This window comes from Scatophagus argus, chromosome 18 (genome assembly GCF_020382885.2).
Source record: "Scatophagus argus isolate fScaArg1 chromosome 18, fScaArg1.pri, whole genome shotgun sequence".
Lineage (NCBI taxonomy): Eukaryota > Metazoa > Chordata > Actinopteri > Scatophagidae > Scatophagus > Scatophagus argus.
The window spans coordinates 7,057,321-7,074,077 of record NC_058510.1 but is presented as its reverse complement, the minus strand read 5'-3'; the positions used below and the strand labels follow the sequence as shown (position 1 = coordinate 7,074,077).

General features: G+C 41.0%; 1 long non-coding RNA gene across 1 annotated transcript; it reads right to left on the bottom strand.

Annotated features, from left to right (window-relative positions):
* Positions 1-6,132: 6,132 nt before the first annotated feature.
* Positions 6,133-14,186, bottom strand: LOC124049651. The gene is made up of 3 exons (XR_006841441.1): positions 14,005-14,186; positions 7,837-7,921; positions 6,133-7,373 (listed from the first exon to the last, which is right to left on the bottom strand). It is a non-coding gene; the product is annotated as an uncharacterized LOC124049651 (long non-coding RNA).
* Between the last annotated feature and the right edge of the window lie 2,571 nt (positions 14,187-16,757).

Here is a 16,757-nt window from a genome sequence, read left to right as displayed (position 1 = left end):
ATATAAGTATGGGCAATCAATCTTCACATCTGACTAAAGTGAATAAACAAATCTCCCCAAATGTCCAACTGTTCCTTAAAGATTGCTTCTTATTGCATTTCCCAGTTTCACTTTTGTTGAAATTTTGAAATTTTCATCAACTGCCAACTACTGCAAATAGGAAATTAGAAAAAGTCATTGTTTAGAATTTGCCAAAAATCCCAATACACACACACACACACACACACGAGTTAAGATGTGTTTTGGAAAGCAGTTCAGCAGTTGTAAGCTTTCGCTGAGGTCACAAAGGCAACAGTCACATGAAGAAATAGTAAGCAATGATCAGACACTCCCTTTAAAATAACCTGTTGTCATTGTTTTTCCAGGTCCTCAAGGCTTCAAAAATAAGAAAAATTCTGTTTTTATGGGTGATCTCACTCTCAGGCTACAAACATCTCAATATTTCAGGTGCTTTTGGCTCCTCTGGATCACATTATATAGCAAAACTCTCAAAACTGAAATATATCGGCTAACACTGATTAGATAATAATGATGCGAAAAACTAGTCGAGTGAAAAATGAATGAGCTTTCTCTCAAAAATAAACATAAAAGAAACTAAAATAAACAGAACAAAACCTGCCGCACACGATAACCTGCAATTTTAAATCAAAACATAGATTTTTTTGGGTTTTATTTGTAAAATACAGCGGCAATTTTGTCTGAACACAAGGACTCTTTGGATACACACAGCTTATTTCTAGTGGATGATTTGTGTACCAAACCTGGCAGACTGTCATTTGTGTGTGTTTTAGTCCGACTGACTCCTGCAGTTTTGTGGATCACCCAAAATAACACCGTGTGTTTGTCATTTAGGGATAATGTAGCTGGCTGGCAAAGGAGCAGCAAAGCAACAATTAGAGAACTGTTCTCTCCGGCTCGTGAACAGGAGATGAGAGGAGGTCACTGTTTTCGTTTGGTCAGGTTTGCTCGGCCGCAGTGTAATTATCAACTGGCAGACCGTCTTACTGTAAAAAGAGCACTCAGCAGAGAGTTGAAAGCAGGACAGGCGCTCTTCACTTCAGTTCAGTCTCTTTATTCTGGGAAATACAGTGTGAAATTAAAGTTTTTTTTTCAGCTGTTTAGAGTCTTAGCTTTCTCGATGTACATTTCTATTCATAACCTCCCAATGCAAGTATTTGTCCTTGTGCTTACACGTATACAAGAGGCAGTATTTTCCACCACAGTGTATGTGACGAGGAAAGAATCCTGACAATCCCTGTCTTTGTTTGCTGTAAACTACAGGGTTCACCTGTGACTGCGGTGGCACTGGCAGCTATACAGAGGTTGTGCGCATATGTGCGACTAAGTGTACCAAAGACAAAGAGAAGGCCAGTCAGGCGCCTGTGCATTGGTTTGCCTGTTTCCATACAGTCTGGGCCCAAGAGCAGGATTTGCAGCCAGATAGGATTAGGCTCCCTCTCTTCACTCAACAGTGATGGGGATAAGGAGTCCACAGAGCTCAGGAGTACTCCAAAGTCCCATTAATACACAGCAGCAGAAATCGCACAGATGAGTACCTTAAACAGCTGAGCCCACTCTGTCCGTGTTTGGTTATCAATTCTTGGGGGCTGTGCCTCTGATGAATTATGCCCACGCCCAGTGAGGCATGGTGGAAAATTCTCCGAATACACCAATTATCAGGGACATCCTCCTGTTACTGAGCTGCAGCCATTTTTGATCAGTCACATTTCAGCTGGACGAAGAGCCTAAAGAAATCTTTCTGTGAGTGTAAGCCTTGGTTATTTAAGCAGAGTGCGACAACACACAAAATAAAATGCCCAACAGTGTCGTTTGTGATAATATCTCTCAGTTAGGCTCCCATTCATGTTCATTAACATACTCTAATGAATTTCTGTACCACAAAAGTACACACAGAGCATAAGTCATCTCATTTTCCCTGATAGTCTAGCAAAAGGTGCCATTAACAACGACCCCACTGGGTGGAACGAGACCAGTCCCAGTCCAGTCTTCCATACTGGTAGCTTACTGGAGAGGGACACATAAGTGAGGGGTCCTCCCAGCCCTGCGAGGGTTCAAAGAGCCCTAATCACATTAAGACAATCCACTTGCAGCTGAATTCAATCCAAGTGCAAACTCTCTCAGAGCTTAGATAAGACCTCCCCAGCCTGAGCAGCTGTAGTCCCTCGTCAGATGGTCTGTTTGCTTCACTTTGATCCGACTGCATCACTTCGATCAAGTCTTAATGGGAGAAAGAGCACAGCGTATTACTTATTTTGCCGTTAGATCTACACATGCTCATTCATAAGTGGGCTGTCATCAGGGCGGATAGTCAGCACAAATTTCTTCCCACTTCGTCTCATCCCTGTCTTCAGAGCTTCGACATCATCTTTCCCATCTTGTCCTAAAGTCTCCGCCTCTTATCTCCTTCATTTGCTACCTCCTGCAGAGCATATTGATCTCTCCACAATCTGCCAGCCTGCATGTCCCACAGATGCTGCTGGGCCTTGTGTACAGTACAGCATGTTAAAAGAGGACTAACTGCTCTAAATTCCCTCCCAGCAAATTTTGTTTTTAGCATCCAGTGGCAGTATCTTTTTACTTCATAACTTACTGGTGCATGGCAACCACGGTATGGTTAAAGCTGCTATAATCACTATTTTTCTATTAACAATACATCAAATGACTGCATGTAATGTGGAAGAGGTTGCTCATAGTAACAAACCTGCAGAAAATCATCCCTCAGTCCATTTCAGCATGAGCATTTTAGCATCTTTGAGCTCATTGTTTCGGTATGATGCATCTTAACTGTTCTGGCTCCATCTCAGTGCACCCATCCACCCAACCTCCACCACACCTTTCCACTTTGTTATAAAAAGGGCATACAAATTCCTGCATCAGCAAACTGGCACTGGATGTAAAAACCATCCATCATGAATGTAATTCCTTAGGATACTGGGCTGGGATTAAACTATTCATTTTACATATTAGTTTTGGTGTAAATGACTTGAATGATCTGTAATTACTGCTAACAGGTCTCTCAACCGCCTGGAATCAGCCAAAAAAGGTTCCACTTGTCCGAAGCTAAATCCCAAATTTCATGGCACCAAATTACTTGGTGGTTGCAAGAGTGCTGATGCACAGTATTCCCATTGATTCAAAGGCGAGGAGAATGACACGCAGCCAGTTAGAAGGCACTCTGCTGGGATTACTGCTACTCTCCCAGTCCGTTCTGGTATTTAAGATTAGAAAAATAACCGACTGTGGACATTGAGGACATTATTAGCCACTGTATTGGTACCGATATGTGCTCAGCGTTTAATTTCTCCCACAAAGTCTTGATCTGTGTGTTAAAAGCTGATTAGCATTGGCCCCCCTCTGCATCCAAACAGGCAAAGAAAGGGTGTAACAGCGATGGCAACCCATGAAAGAAGAGGAAGGTCGTTAAGAATCCTGTTTTCAACACCACAGACTGTTTCTTGGTTTTTACACAGGGTCTTTGCCACAGAGGGTCAGGGGGTCTGGAGTGGAGCTGTACGTCTGTGTCTGTGATTACTGAGCAGTGAGCAGTGAGGTCAAATCACGGTCATGGATGTTAACAGACAGAAATATATGATCTCCAACAACAATGAGATTCAACAACGCATAAAACTGGGAGCTCATTAAAAGTCACAGCTGCGGATGGATGGATGGACGGATGGATGGATGGATGGATGGTGAATTAGCAGAAAGGAAAAGGAGGCTACTTTGACTGTCTGTACTCTGTTCAGCTCACAGTGTGCAGACCTGTAGGTGGAGGAGGGGAGGAGATGGGAGGGAGGGATGGGGGTGGGGGGCAGTCAGCTGTATTTAGCAGAAGAAGCTTCCTGTGCGTGGGCCTCATGGCGCCGAGCGGGGGGACGGGATCCACAATCCAACTTGCTGTCTCCACAAAACACCCTTTGCTACAAAACACACACACACACACACCCTCTGGCACCGATTCTGCTCTCAATTTCCTGTCTGTAATTCTGGCTGCTGGTCAGAGAAAAAGTAACTTGCTAACAGTGAAAGAGTCTGGACAATCATTCACTGCTTAGATCACGTGTAAATAGTCATGAATGATGTTGTGTAAGAGCAGAAGAAAGGAGACAATGAGGAAATTAGCAACAGTATCCAGCAACTAATTATTACTCTCAGAATTTGGACAAATAAATTAAGGCTTCATGAGTTATCACAACTCAACCTCAGCCACTTTCACATCTTTATTTTCAGTGTAGACAGTGCAAAATATAAAATACCTTTTCTGTATGATTTTTGATTTATTCTGAATTAAATGCTCCGGATCTAAGCAATAAAAGGAATTCCCTAAAGGTTCATAAAATATTTGACAACCAGATCCTGTGCATTTGACTGTAAATTTCGCGCAAGCTCTTGTAAAATAAAGGGGAGAGGAATCCACTCTTAGGTACAATTTAAAACATTCAAATGGCCTCTCAGCTGTATTTCAATTTGTCGTACTAAAAAAGAAAACTAATCCCTCTTTCACCGCCACACATCTAATAGATTTTTAGATTATACAGCTGAAAATCAAGACTTAGCTGTCCAGACACACTCAGACACTAAAAGGTACCTTGTGTGTTGAGAGGAGGAGGAGTTGGGTATAAATGAAAATAGGGCTAATTAAAATTGTGACGTGGAGATGGTGTTAAGTCAGAGGATCACCAGAGTTGTTGCAAATGATCCTGTGGGGACTATGACTGTGTATATCACACTTTATGGCAATCCATCATTTATCAAGACGTAGCACTCAAGACTGTGAAGGTCAACGTCACAGTGGCAGGAGAGAGGAAGTCGGAAGATCACCAAAGATGGTAGCATTAATCGGCTGTGGGTAAAGTTTGCATAAACATTCATGGCATTTCATCTATTGAGATGTGTCAGTCTGGACAAAAGTGGCCGCCAGACCATTGAGTGATCTTTCTATATTTGGACAAATCAAAATACCATACATAGAACACATTGTTACTTAAATCAGCCACAAAGTGCCAAACCTCTAATTAGCCTGGCCTTTAGTTCTCACCCATGATACACAATCTTAGCGAGGTGTAGCCTTGTAATTAAAAACCTGAGAAACCCTGTGTCCACATGCCATAAAACAAACATTTATTCCAACAGTAACTCTGACTTTATACACCCGTACTGGCCATCTCCTCACAAACAGGTCCTACATTACAAGATCCAGAGGATGTTCCTAATTACAGGGCACGTGTAAACCAAACCAAGTCTGGTTACCCCTAGAGGGGTAAGAACACAGAAACATCAGGCTGGAGCCAGTTTTATTGTTGTTGCCAAGGCAGAGGAGACGAGCATGGAGGAAGTCCTAAATCAATCCCACTCACTGAGGGGTTCACAGTAGGAAAGAGGCTGTCATCAACAGGAGGTGGATCTGTCAAGATCAATTACAAATCCACAGGGTATAGCCCTAATGAATTCTGATACCAGCCTTTGTCTCTCTTTGTTTTAATTTTAAGACTTTTCTGTGCTGATAAACTCTGAACAGTTCATTTCTACATTTGAAACAGACATAAATCCCTTCTTTTTCCACAATATGGCATATTTAGGACATGCTGTGAATCGGCTATCATAAGTTCCATGCCTGTCTGAGTGTAGAGATTTATGCAAATCCTTTTAGCCTAGAAGATTAACCACTTAATTTCTATGTAAATTTGTTAATAAAGTTTATTTTACTCATGCAATTTAATTCTTATTGTATGGTTAAATAAAATAATTACAAGTGCATTACGCCAAAGTTTGCCATTTGTTTATCGTTCTTAAGAATATTGCCTATTTTTAAGTTATTAAAAACTAAACACAAAATACTTACTTGGTTGCTGTTCAGATACAACCAGTCCTTTTGAAACTTTATTCCCATTTCTGTTGTCAGTCATCAATGCTATCTGCACGCACATTACAGCAACTACTTCTGTGAGATGTAATCTGTGCCAAGTCATCTTTATTCTCTTCCATGCACGGCTCAAAAGAAGGTTAGGATGATAAACACAATGTCAAAACCACAAGAAGTCCATGTTGAGTGGCGCATAACAGTAACACTGAGCACAAGATCACGTATTGTGGAAGGCTAAATAGGTCAAAAGTTAACATCAGAGGTTTGTTGTAGCTCTTCTGAAACTCACCGTTTCTTCAGACAATAGCTGACACAGACACAGTAAGAGATCAGACTGGGAGTAGCAGCTTAACTTTCTGTTGGTTTTCAGAGAGCAGAGTCATGGACTCAACTGAAAATCAAAAACATTTTATTTTAATAGTTAAAAAACTACATAAAGATGAGAGACCTCCAAATAATCTGCTCAACTTTGCAGCAAGCCAACAGGTTGATAACAAACCCACGCAGCCTGTGCTTATCACTGCATACAGCCTTAAACTGAATTTAAATTATTACCTTCCCACGACAATAACAAAATTTATTACATTCAAAAGGACCACCCTGATGCCAAGAGTAAGGACACTGTGGTGTATTGATTCCTGCAAATTTTTACTAATGTTCAATGTAGGTCAATGAGGCTGCAGACTCGCTCAAGAGCAGCTTCAGTCAGATATTTAGGTCACACCCCAATTACAGCGAGGCAGAGAGATGAGCTCTGCAGGGGAAATATCTTTATGGAGTACAGCCATTTCTTTGAATATTATTTTGTAGCTATTTTGAGACTGAGCCCTGGCAGGGGCTCGAAGCAACAAGCAATAGTAGCAGAAAGATGACAGCTCGGGTGATTGGGTTTGAAAGTGGACCTGTCTAGCCTCTATGCTAATGCTCTGGCTCCTAGACAGTCTTCTGTTGGCGACGCTCTCCGGCGAGCTCCAGTCCTTTTCTTTTAGATGACATCACTATTCATACCAGGCACGTTGACATCACTGGGAGAATATGTTTGGGAATCACAGCAGCAGATATGTGAGTTGTATACCTTATGCTGCTTTGCTGTTTTGTTCTCTTTAATGAGGCAATCTCTCCATCATATCTGCATAGTGTCACCGCTCATAAATCCTGATTCGCACACCAAAACAAGTCCATGAGTCCTTCCTGCACGCTGAAACTCGATGTGAGGTTCTGCAAGGGGAAAAAGAAGGTTGCCAACCCCATTTTATCTCTCCAAGGGAAGCCTTGGGAGAGTAAGCAGCCTGAATGTAAAGTCAATACCATCATACACAAGCTCTGCATGTGGTCTGCGTCAGATCAGCCCTGGGAGCGACTCTCAGCGAGGGGAATGGATGGGAGGGCTCATTTGAAATCCTTTGAATACACAAAGGAACTGAGGCAGATATGTTGAAGTCTGGAGTGAAAATGACAAACATGCTACTGCAGGTGCTGGGAATAAAAACTGAAAAAAAAGGGAGAGAACAAATGATAAAGACAAAGACTGTTGTCAGGAGGAAGCAGGCAGGAGAGCAAGTGTCCCTAATTTACAAGATTGTTATTAGTGTGACAGATTTAGTGCATGGTGACAGTATGGCCTCTGATTGGGGGGGGTTGTTCTCTGTGCTTTATTTTAAACTAGTTTATGATGAGTATGGAAAAGTGACACTAACTCAACTCCCACATACGCTGCTGGCAAGATGCTGGTGGATGAAGAAATAGTTACTTGATGTTAAAAATCACGCTTGCATCATGTGCTACGAATAACAAAACACAATTTCATGCAACCTTGTTTTTCAGATAAAGTACGTGCCTCTAAAAAAGACTTAACGTCATAACAACCGTGATATTGTGATCCTTAGAAAAGACCTTAAAAAGAGTAAATCTGAGGTGTTTAATGAGCACAAAGGTAGATTAAAACTGCTCACGTGAAGAATGTCACCCCATCCACCAGTGAGCATTAGGCTCTCCGACAGAAATCCCCTGTGTGGTGTTGTGCATAAGTGCAGGCCCCTGCCAGATAAAAGAAATAAAATCCAACAATAAGGGAACACTTGAATGAGAGCTAAATTGTCAAAATTTTCATAGGAAGTTCTCACATCATTTACATGTCTGAAAAACAAGTTTGAGGAAAGTCCCCAACACAGAGGAGTTTTCTCTCAGCTGCCACAATTTGAGTTTTTAAATGTGAAACTGAGCTTTCCACTCACAATTAACATTTTTAGGGTCACACTAACGGCAGTCTATCCAGTTTGGTCTGAACTCAAACTACCATGAAACTGTCAACTGACTTTTGCACAGACATTCAAGTTCCCCTGAAAATGAAGGCTGTTGACTTTAAGGTTTTGTTTTTCGCAGTGAAATATCGTATTTGATGGGCTGCATTGAAGTTTGTCACAGACATTTGAGATTCCAAGAGGATTCTAATTACGTTCATAACCCTCGGGCTGAGGATACCTGTAGCTAAAGAGATCCCCATCAGCCCAATTTGTGTCTATTGCTTGCATTCCAACAGGCTAAACCAAGAAGGTGAGGATTATACCAAGTGAACATCATTATTTTGGCAGTGGCAACATGAGCCATATCATGCTATTGTTAGCATTTAGCTAAAAACGCAGCTGTGCTAAGGTACATCCTTACAGCACTGCAAGCAAGACTTCCAGCATGACTTTTAGCTTGTGTAAGTATAACAAGTATAACAACTTCTCTATGTGGACATCCATCTCGCAAGCACTTCTGCTTTAAACGTTTCTAAGAAATCAAACATATTCTCAGGCTTCAAGTCTATTTGTATGCACGTACTCCTGTGTATGTGCATACTGCGGAAACAGTGATGGTGTACAGGGCCCAGAGCGTTGTCAAAAGGCATGTAACCTACCCTAAACTCTGTTCCTGAATGCATCCTGTGTAGCCATAGACTGTAGCACTGAAGTTTTTCCAGCTCCGCTAACATGATGCTTTTGCTAAGCAGACTGAGAAGGAATTTTGTAAAATGCAAAAAAAGGAAACTTCTGACAATAAATCTCTATCGAGTCTGATTTAGTTTTAAAAAATGTCTGACAAGTGTTTGGAGATGAATATAGAATGTGCTAATGTTAACAGCAGACATTGCAATCTATTCTAGGAAAGCACATGTGCAATTAATAACATTAACTAATGATGGTTCTGTTTCATTTGGAGACTCAGTAAGCCACGACACCATATGAGCCTGCATGCATGAGAAGTCACAAGAAATGCCAGTTCTGCATTCATCTTCTGCAAGGCACTAACAACAGAAAGTCCAGCTCGTCTTTCTCTCTCAGTCACAAAAAAAAGGTCACCTCACAATTTAGATTTGCTTTGCTGTCACTCAGATTTTCTCTAAATCTCTTCCCTGTTGTTCATCAGTATCAGCCTCAATGAATATTTTGACTTCTTCCCTGCTGAAAAATTCTTGTGAGCTGTACTAACAGTGAGTGAGAGAAGAAAATATTTCCTCCTTAATCTAAAGCCTGTTATTCTAAGGCTCTTTCCCTCTGGCAGAAAAGACACACAGGATGGCTTTTCCCAGTGTTATCCTTCAAATCTTCCCCAAGTTATTGCTGGCATTAGTTTGGTTATTTCAGCTGTGATATCAAAGCAACACAAAGGACGCATCAGAACACAATGTCCAGCGAAAAATGCAAATAAAACAGAAAACCTGTAAAAGATACATAATCAATTATTGCAGCAGAGGCAAGCCAGGAACGCTTTTTAAAACGCTGGATTACATCACGTGGACCTAACGAGTGATGAATCTCCGGCTTTCTAACAACCAGACCTGTGTCTCATACACAGTGTCGATAGCAGATAATTGCACGGTTTACGCTACATCACACAGACAAGTAGGTCTGCTTCAGGAGGTGATTTTCACCAATGGAATGTATGATGTCAGTGTTTAAACCAAGGGTAAAACCACAGACTGGAAAATACGAGACCAAGCCCTTAAAACATAGTGAGAAGTCAACAACGCGACAAGGGGGAGGGTGGGGTTTCCCGACATTTTTTTTTCTTTTTTTCAATTTTGTTGATGCTATGGAAACTTCAAAGAAGTCAAAAAACAAGGAGTGGAAAAGGGATCTGGTATATTTTCCCTCTGCCTGCTACTAGGTGACTTGGCAGATGGCCAGAGAAAGGAAACCAGAAGTCTGCAGTAAGAGCAACTGATGTCCTGATCTTATCCTCTGACACCTGGTCAGTCGGCAGCAGCAGTGCGACTGTAGGCAGGCATGTGTTACCAGGCTGCCATACAGATAGTAATCATCGTTAATGATCTGTCTGCAGGATATGCCAAAGGAAATTACAACAATGTGTGCCGACCACAACTATTTTGCATTTTGTCCACGAGTTTCAAAAAAGAAAAAAGTAAATTTAAGACTTTAAGACTCTTAAGACTTCACATGCCTCTTTCAGGGTCTTAGGCAGGATTTTAAAAATATTGACACCACGGACCCAAAATCCATAATATTTATTTATTTATATAAATTCTGTATAGAGCATGCATGTTCTCCCTGTGTCTGCATGGGTTTCTTCTCATAGTCCAAAGACAACCAGGTTGGGTTAAATAATGACTTGCCTGCAGGTGTGAATGTGAATGGTTGTCTGCATGTGTCAGCTCTGCAACTGACTGGTGTCTTGTCCATGATGAACCCCCGACTGTCCGGGATGGGCTCCAGCCCCCCACAACTCTCTAAGCTACAAGAACAGATCTAATCATTCAGTAATGACCAAAACAGTCAAATTTCAAGCTTTTAGATTAAAAAAAAATATATGAGAATCATTGAATAAAACTTAATACACATCTAGCATGTGTGTGATTATAAAAACACAATCTCCTTTTCATGGGTGCACTTACATCCCCAAATTCTCAGAACTGTCACAGAGGACAGGACATGAGATAGCTACAACCCTGGTACCCATACTGAGAATTCAATTACACATAAAATTTGTGATTTTATCAAAATCTGAAATCCTGTTTCAGTGCAGTAAGTTGCAGTGTAGATCCTTACAAGAACATGTACCAACATACCAACAAGTCTGAGGTAAGAACGTAATCCCTCACTGGCTTCCCACAGTAATTTCGTACATGGGAAAGCACACTGTCTCTGTGTTCCCTGTGGGCACTCGACATTTTCAATGCACAATGTGTATACTGTAAAGATCTTCAAATGAGATTTTCTGGTCTATGAAGTGCCTCACCGCTGAGGTAAAGTACAGATCCTTATAACCAATCATTATAAATGTAAATATGACACGGGGGGGAACTCTAAATCACAGAGAGGGAAGTGGGAATGTCTCAGCTCAAACGCATACATTCACATTGTGCAGAGAAAACACTGGAGGCCTCGCGCAGTCATGTCTTTTTACAGCACCTTGAAAATGCAGCCCTGAAATGGTGTGACATTCAGGATAAACTGTAATGGCCACTTTAACGATGGTAACCGGTCATTATTGAAATGTTAGTGTGGCAGTTCACGCAGAGGGTGGCGGATCCACCAGGCGGAAGAACTACTGTATGTTAAATAATTTCCTTACACTGGGATTGCTGTCCATTCATCATACACACACACAAACACAACCAGGGCGCATCCTCTGCTTCATTAGATGCTTCTCTGTTCACACAGATCAAAGGGAGCAGGACTGATCATTTATACACTAGGACTAAAGAAGCTCCCCCACAGACTGCCTCCAGCATGAATGCATTACCAGGTTAGTTATTTTAATTAACATCTCAGCGCCATCACCTCTCACCTGCTTTCAATATCCCATTCAGTCAAAATAGATTATGATTTACAGAGTTGATGCTCGCTCAGGATTTCAAACGCCTGCTCTTATAACTGGGGGCAGTTAAGCTGGAGAAATGAGCAAGAGAAGCTAGATTTGAAAGTGTCCAACAGCTAACTTTGCAGTTGTAAAGTTAGCATATTAGTACTGAGAACCTTCTGCTGCACTTTCTCCGCTGTTCTTGTGACTAGCTAGCAGATAGTTTTCGTAATGTATCCACCAAGGATTTTGTAAGACTCCAGTCAAGCACAGTGAAGGAATGGAGGTCAGGCAGGCCGTGATATGATTGGAGTCTGAATAAAATGATTGAATTGGACTTATTACAGGCCTGTAACTGCCCCAGAGACCAGATTTTTCTCTTATTTGACAGAGCGTTTGATTTATGGATTGCTGTCAGGATCTGAAGAGATTTTTAACACGTTTAACAAAAAATGCTTCTTAAATACTTTACCAACCTGACCTTAACATTTTGTGAAACAACTTGCAATTCTGAAGTTTTGGCTGTGAAAGTGGACGCACAGCCAGCAGTGAATCTCAGCAAAGTGAATATTTAGTCTTTTCTCCGCACTATACACTGTCACATATCAGGACAGCTGACAGCTGATTTCTCCTGCAGAGGAACAGCAGTGTGTAAGAGACCACAGGGAAAGCATGCCTTAAATGGTGAGTCGGCAGCTTGCAGCCAGGTGCTCTGGGTGTCCAAAGGACACAGTTGGCCAAAGGTCACATGGAGTGATTACATAATCAAATTTTGTTTGACTATCCCAAATGTGCTGCTGAATTAAAGCCAATACGTGGGGATTTTATGTGACTGTGGCAGCTTTTAAATTATTTTGATGGCACAAGTTTTGCTCACAGCAAATACTGATGTCTATGTCTTTTTTTTTGCACTTTTGTTTGAAGTTGCCAGAGTTGGAAGTTTCCATTTATATGGTGGTTTTGAAAACTCGTGCATCTCATCTCTTATAGTTAAGGTTAAGAGAGGTTGGAGCATTTAGACAAAAAGTCCAAGACACCCTGCACAGGTGGCCATTGCATTGATGCAGCTACTGTTGAACCAGGCTGAACTTTTGCCACAACACAATGCAACATAAGGCACTGCATTGGCAGGTCAAATGTGTAGCTGCTTCAAGCTGAAAAACATGCTACCAGCACTGCAGCCCCTTGAATTCTATTAATGCAGGTTTTACATTCTGAGTGCCGACTAACAAATGGACAAACACATTCACACCTAAAGGCAAAGAGTCCTCCGACTGTGAGAGAAAGCTGGAGAACCCAAGGGACCCCCAGGACCTTCTTGTATTGAGGCAACAGTGTCTCGTCAAGAATGAAAAAGTGGTAGAACTGAACCAATAAAATGTTTTGCAATTGCAAAATAAGACGTTCCTGGCACTGTTGCAGACTCACAATCTCCCAGTGTTTAAACAGACTCTAGCACAGGAACTTCCTTTCCCTCGGCACAGGACAGCAAAGGGACGACTGGCATATTTGGGTGGTCCTGTCCTCCTGCCACCTCTCCACACAGTGTCTAACACTTGTGTGACATTCCTCACAGAGGTTACCACAGGGTCTGTCCTTTCTCATTAATGTTTGGGAAATTTTAAGAATTTTTATTGTGCTTTGTCAGCCTTGCTGCCCTTTGGACAATAGGGAGGCACGCAAAGGAATGCAAGGATCATTGAAGGGTCAGTTCAGCCAAATTAAAAGAAAACATATTTTTGCACTTACCCCTACAATAGCTGGTGGTATCTAGCCATAGAGATGGTTTGAGGTTTTATTTACTCAGGTTTAAATATCCCCTGGTGAGACAAATGACAACACACTGATGCAACAGATCTGAATGGAGTTTGGGGGGACTCAAGGCACCGACTAATACTTCTTCAGTAGAAAATATTGAAGATGCAATGTCTTCAATATGGATTAAATCAAATTACCAAGGTACTGTTAGTAGAAAGAGACCTTGCTGGTAAGAAAGAGTTTTTATATGAAAAATATGTATATGAAAGATCTGTTGCAGGCGCTTTTGGAGTCAGTGGAGAACAGGAGCAGATTGAGGTTGTAACTGGCCAATGATACTGGCCTAAGTCCAAAGACTCAATATTTAAATAAACTTGACTACAGCAACCACTATGAGAAGTGAAATAGAAATGCCGAAAATACTGCAGCTCAGTCTTAGTATCATCATTTTTTTTCTGACCTTGAAAGAGAGGAACCTCCGCACACAATAAATGTCTACCGATGTTCATAGAGACTTCCTGACTTCTACTGATGTTTTATAGTTTTCATATTCTTACCAGAGCAGATGTGGTCGTTTGTCTGCCTGGCAGAGACTTGTGTGCTCAGCTTCTCATCTGATGCCTGTGACTGCAAACCCCTTAAGGAGAACAGAAAGCATTCTTTCAAAGATTAATATAGTTAGACCACAGATTCCTTAAAACTCTTTATGCTTCTAATATCAGATGGGAGCATTTTTCATTTTCCTTGGAAGACAGACTGTCACTGGTACTCTTGACTATCCTGCCTTTGTCTTTCTGCCTCTGCGGGCTTTTGGCGCTTAGTGTGAGGCGGGAGGGCAGGAGGAGCCCCACTTGGCACGAGGGGAGGACGACTCTCAAGCAGCCTGTCGACTTCACTCCCTAACGCTCTTTCGCCTGCCCCACTGACTGAGTTTTTAATAAATGATGAGATGTGGTATAAATAAACCACAAGGCTGTGCAACTGCCAAAAGACAGAGAGAGATACCAAGGTAACACACATGAGCTGATAAATAAGTAAACAAGGACTCATTTGCCCAACTTGGTTTCTATCACTGTTATGGTGGCACTACATTAGATTGGATTTGTGAGGCAGTGAATGTGTTGCAGCACATGCATGAATTATTTTTGGAACAGAAACAAGTTGTGCACCGCTTCTGTATGATTACTAAATATAACTCAAAGGGCGAGTGCTTGGATTTTTGCTCTTTAGTGTGTTTTTTTGCACCACTTCCCCCATAGACAACAAAAAAGCCATAGAAAAGCCTTTCACAGGGACTTTATTGATATCATTTATATTCCTTAAGAGGAGACATTTTGTGTATATTTGACTCATTGATTACTTTTCCTGCACTTATTGTAATTCAAGGTTATTTTATTATTCCATGAAGTAAAACACAACCATAAAAAATATTTTCTATGGCTGTTACTCTGCTTACTGTTCATTGCCAGATCAGATGTTTGAAACAATAGGCAACAAAAATTGAAACATTTGCGTGAAATGTCGTAATACAAACAAGAGCTTGAACTATGACCGACAGACCGACTGCACACAGATTTGCTGCGTTCAGTGTAAAAATGGACACTGTAACTAATAACTGACAAGCCTGGTTTCATCAGCAAGAGGTTGCAGATTCATATGTCAGAATGTGGGGAAATCAAACCAACAGTGCCGACCTCTTTATCTTTAGCCTGTCTTTGGGAGGTATTTTGCAACAGAATATCAGCCTATATTCCAACTCTGTCACTGCCACTTTTGCTCCAGTTATGGTCTGTAGATAAAGAAAAACCTTGTCCTAGATTCTGTAAGAGCTCAAGCTGGTATATAGTGAACTTTTAAACTAGGTGAATTTATACTTGCTCGGCTCTTTTTTTACAGGAAAAGTCTACCGGACAGCTGCTAACGCTGGGCATTTTGCATGTGAGTAATCTACATTTGGTGATTTTTGTACATTGCAGGGCAGGAAGGCACCAAAGCAAACACAGCCCTGAGAAACAATCAGCTTATCATGTGTTTATGGAAAACAGTTTCCTCCTTCACATCCAGCAGACCAGCAGCAAGACGAGCATCACAATAAAGTTTGTTAAAATGAAAACCTAATATTCATTCATTAAAAGAAACATTAAGCTTAAATTTACTGGACCATCTTGGTCACTCTCATTTAAAATAATAAAAAAAAAGTAGATAAAGGCCAAGGCAGAGATGAATCGAGATAGAGTCAGGAAAGACTGAAATGTTGTAAATTACATGGTATATCAGGATCCAGCATTAGTCAATGGAGCTGGAATGATGAAAAGAATGATGAAAGGCAGGGGTGAAAAGCTGAACGAAGGGGGGAGCTGTTTAAAATGTCCTCCATTTCATCAAAGTGATTATTGGGGGTACTTAGCAGCTTTCATATTAAAATGATTAAGGCCTCTTTGAAAAACTAAGAGCTGGTGTGGCTGCAGTCGGTGGGAGGCCTGGAATAAAAGGTTCTTGTGGTAAGAGAAGAATGAGGCTTAAATACCTTACAGGGTGCACACTGTGTGGCAGGTTTGTGTCTTTTGGTGCTGCTCGCTTAAAGGGAGCTTCTGTTACATGATATAAAACAGACGCAGTCATACAAAGTTAGCATGTTAGCAGATTTTTCTTCTTCTTTTCTTTTTTCCCCCTTATGCACACTACTGATTAAAAGTTTGGAATCACATCTTGTACTGATATTTTTTTCTCTTTCCTATCTTGACATGAACACAAACAGTATAATTCAGACACAAAATTGGCATTTGAAACAGCGATGGCCTCAAAAGATGAATGATTAAAATATTAAAACTTCCATTCAGTCGACATCCCCACAGTCTTGCATGAAAGGTGAAAATACTGTTGAAATCAGGGGTTAAACTGGGCTGGAGCTGTTCAGGAATGTTTCTAATTTTTTCCTTATTTGCCTTTGTTGAAATATGCTGGTCTACATCTGTCATTTGGACTACTTTTCCATTTTCTGTGGCACTATGCACTAAAGCATTTTAAATAATTAAATCATAACAATATTCCATGTATTTTCTAAAAAGTGCATCTAAGTAGCATTAATCCCCAACTAACTGTCTATTTCCAATCTGAAGTTTTAAGAATAACTTAAAGAAGCATCAGGCCTGTTAATTCCAGTTTGTTGTAGGCATCACTGTGCACTTGACACTGAAAGGAGGAACCTGATCCTGTTTCAATCTGTTCTTCGGTGTCTTTGTCTCTTCCTGCTTTTTCTGCTGTTACAGTGTTTTGTTATCCATGAACAATACATTATACAATTTATTTC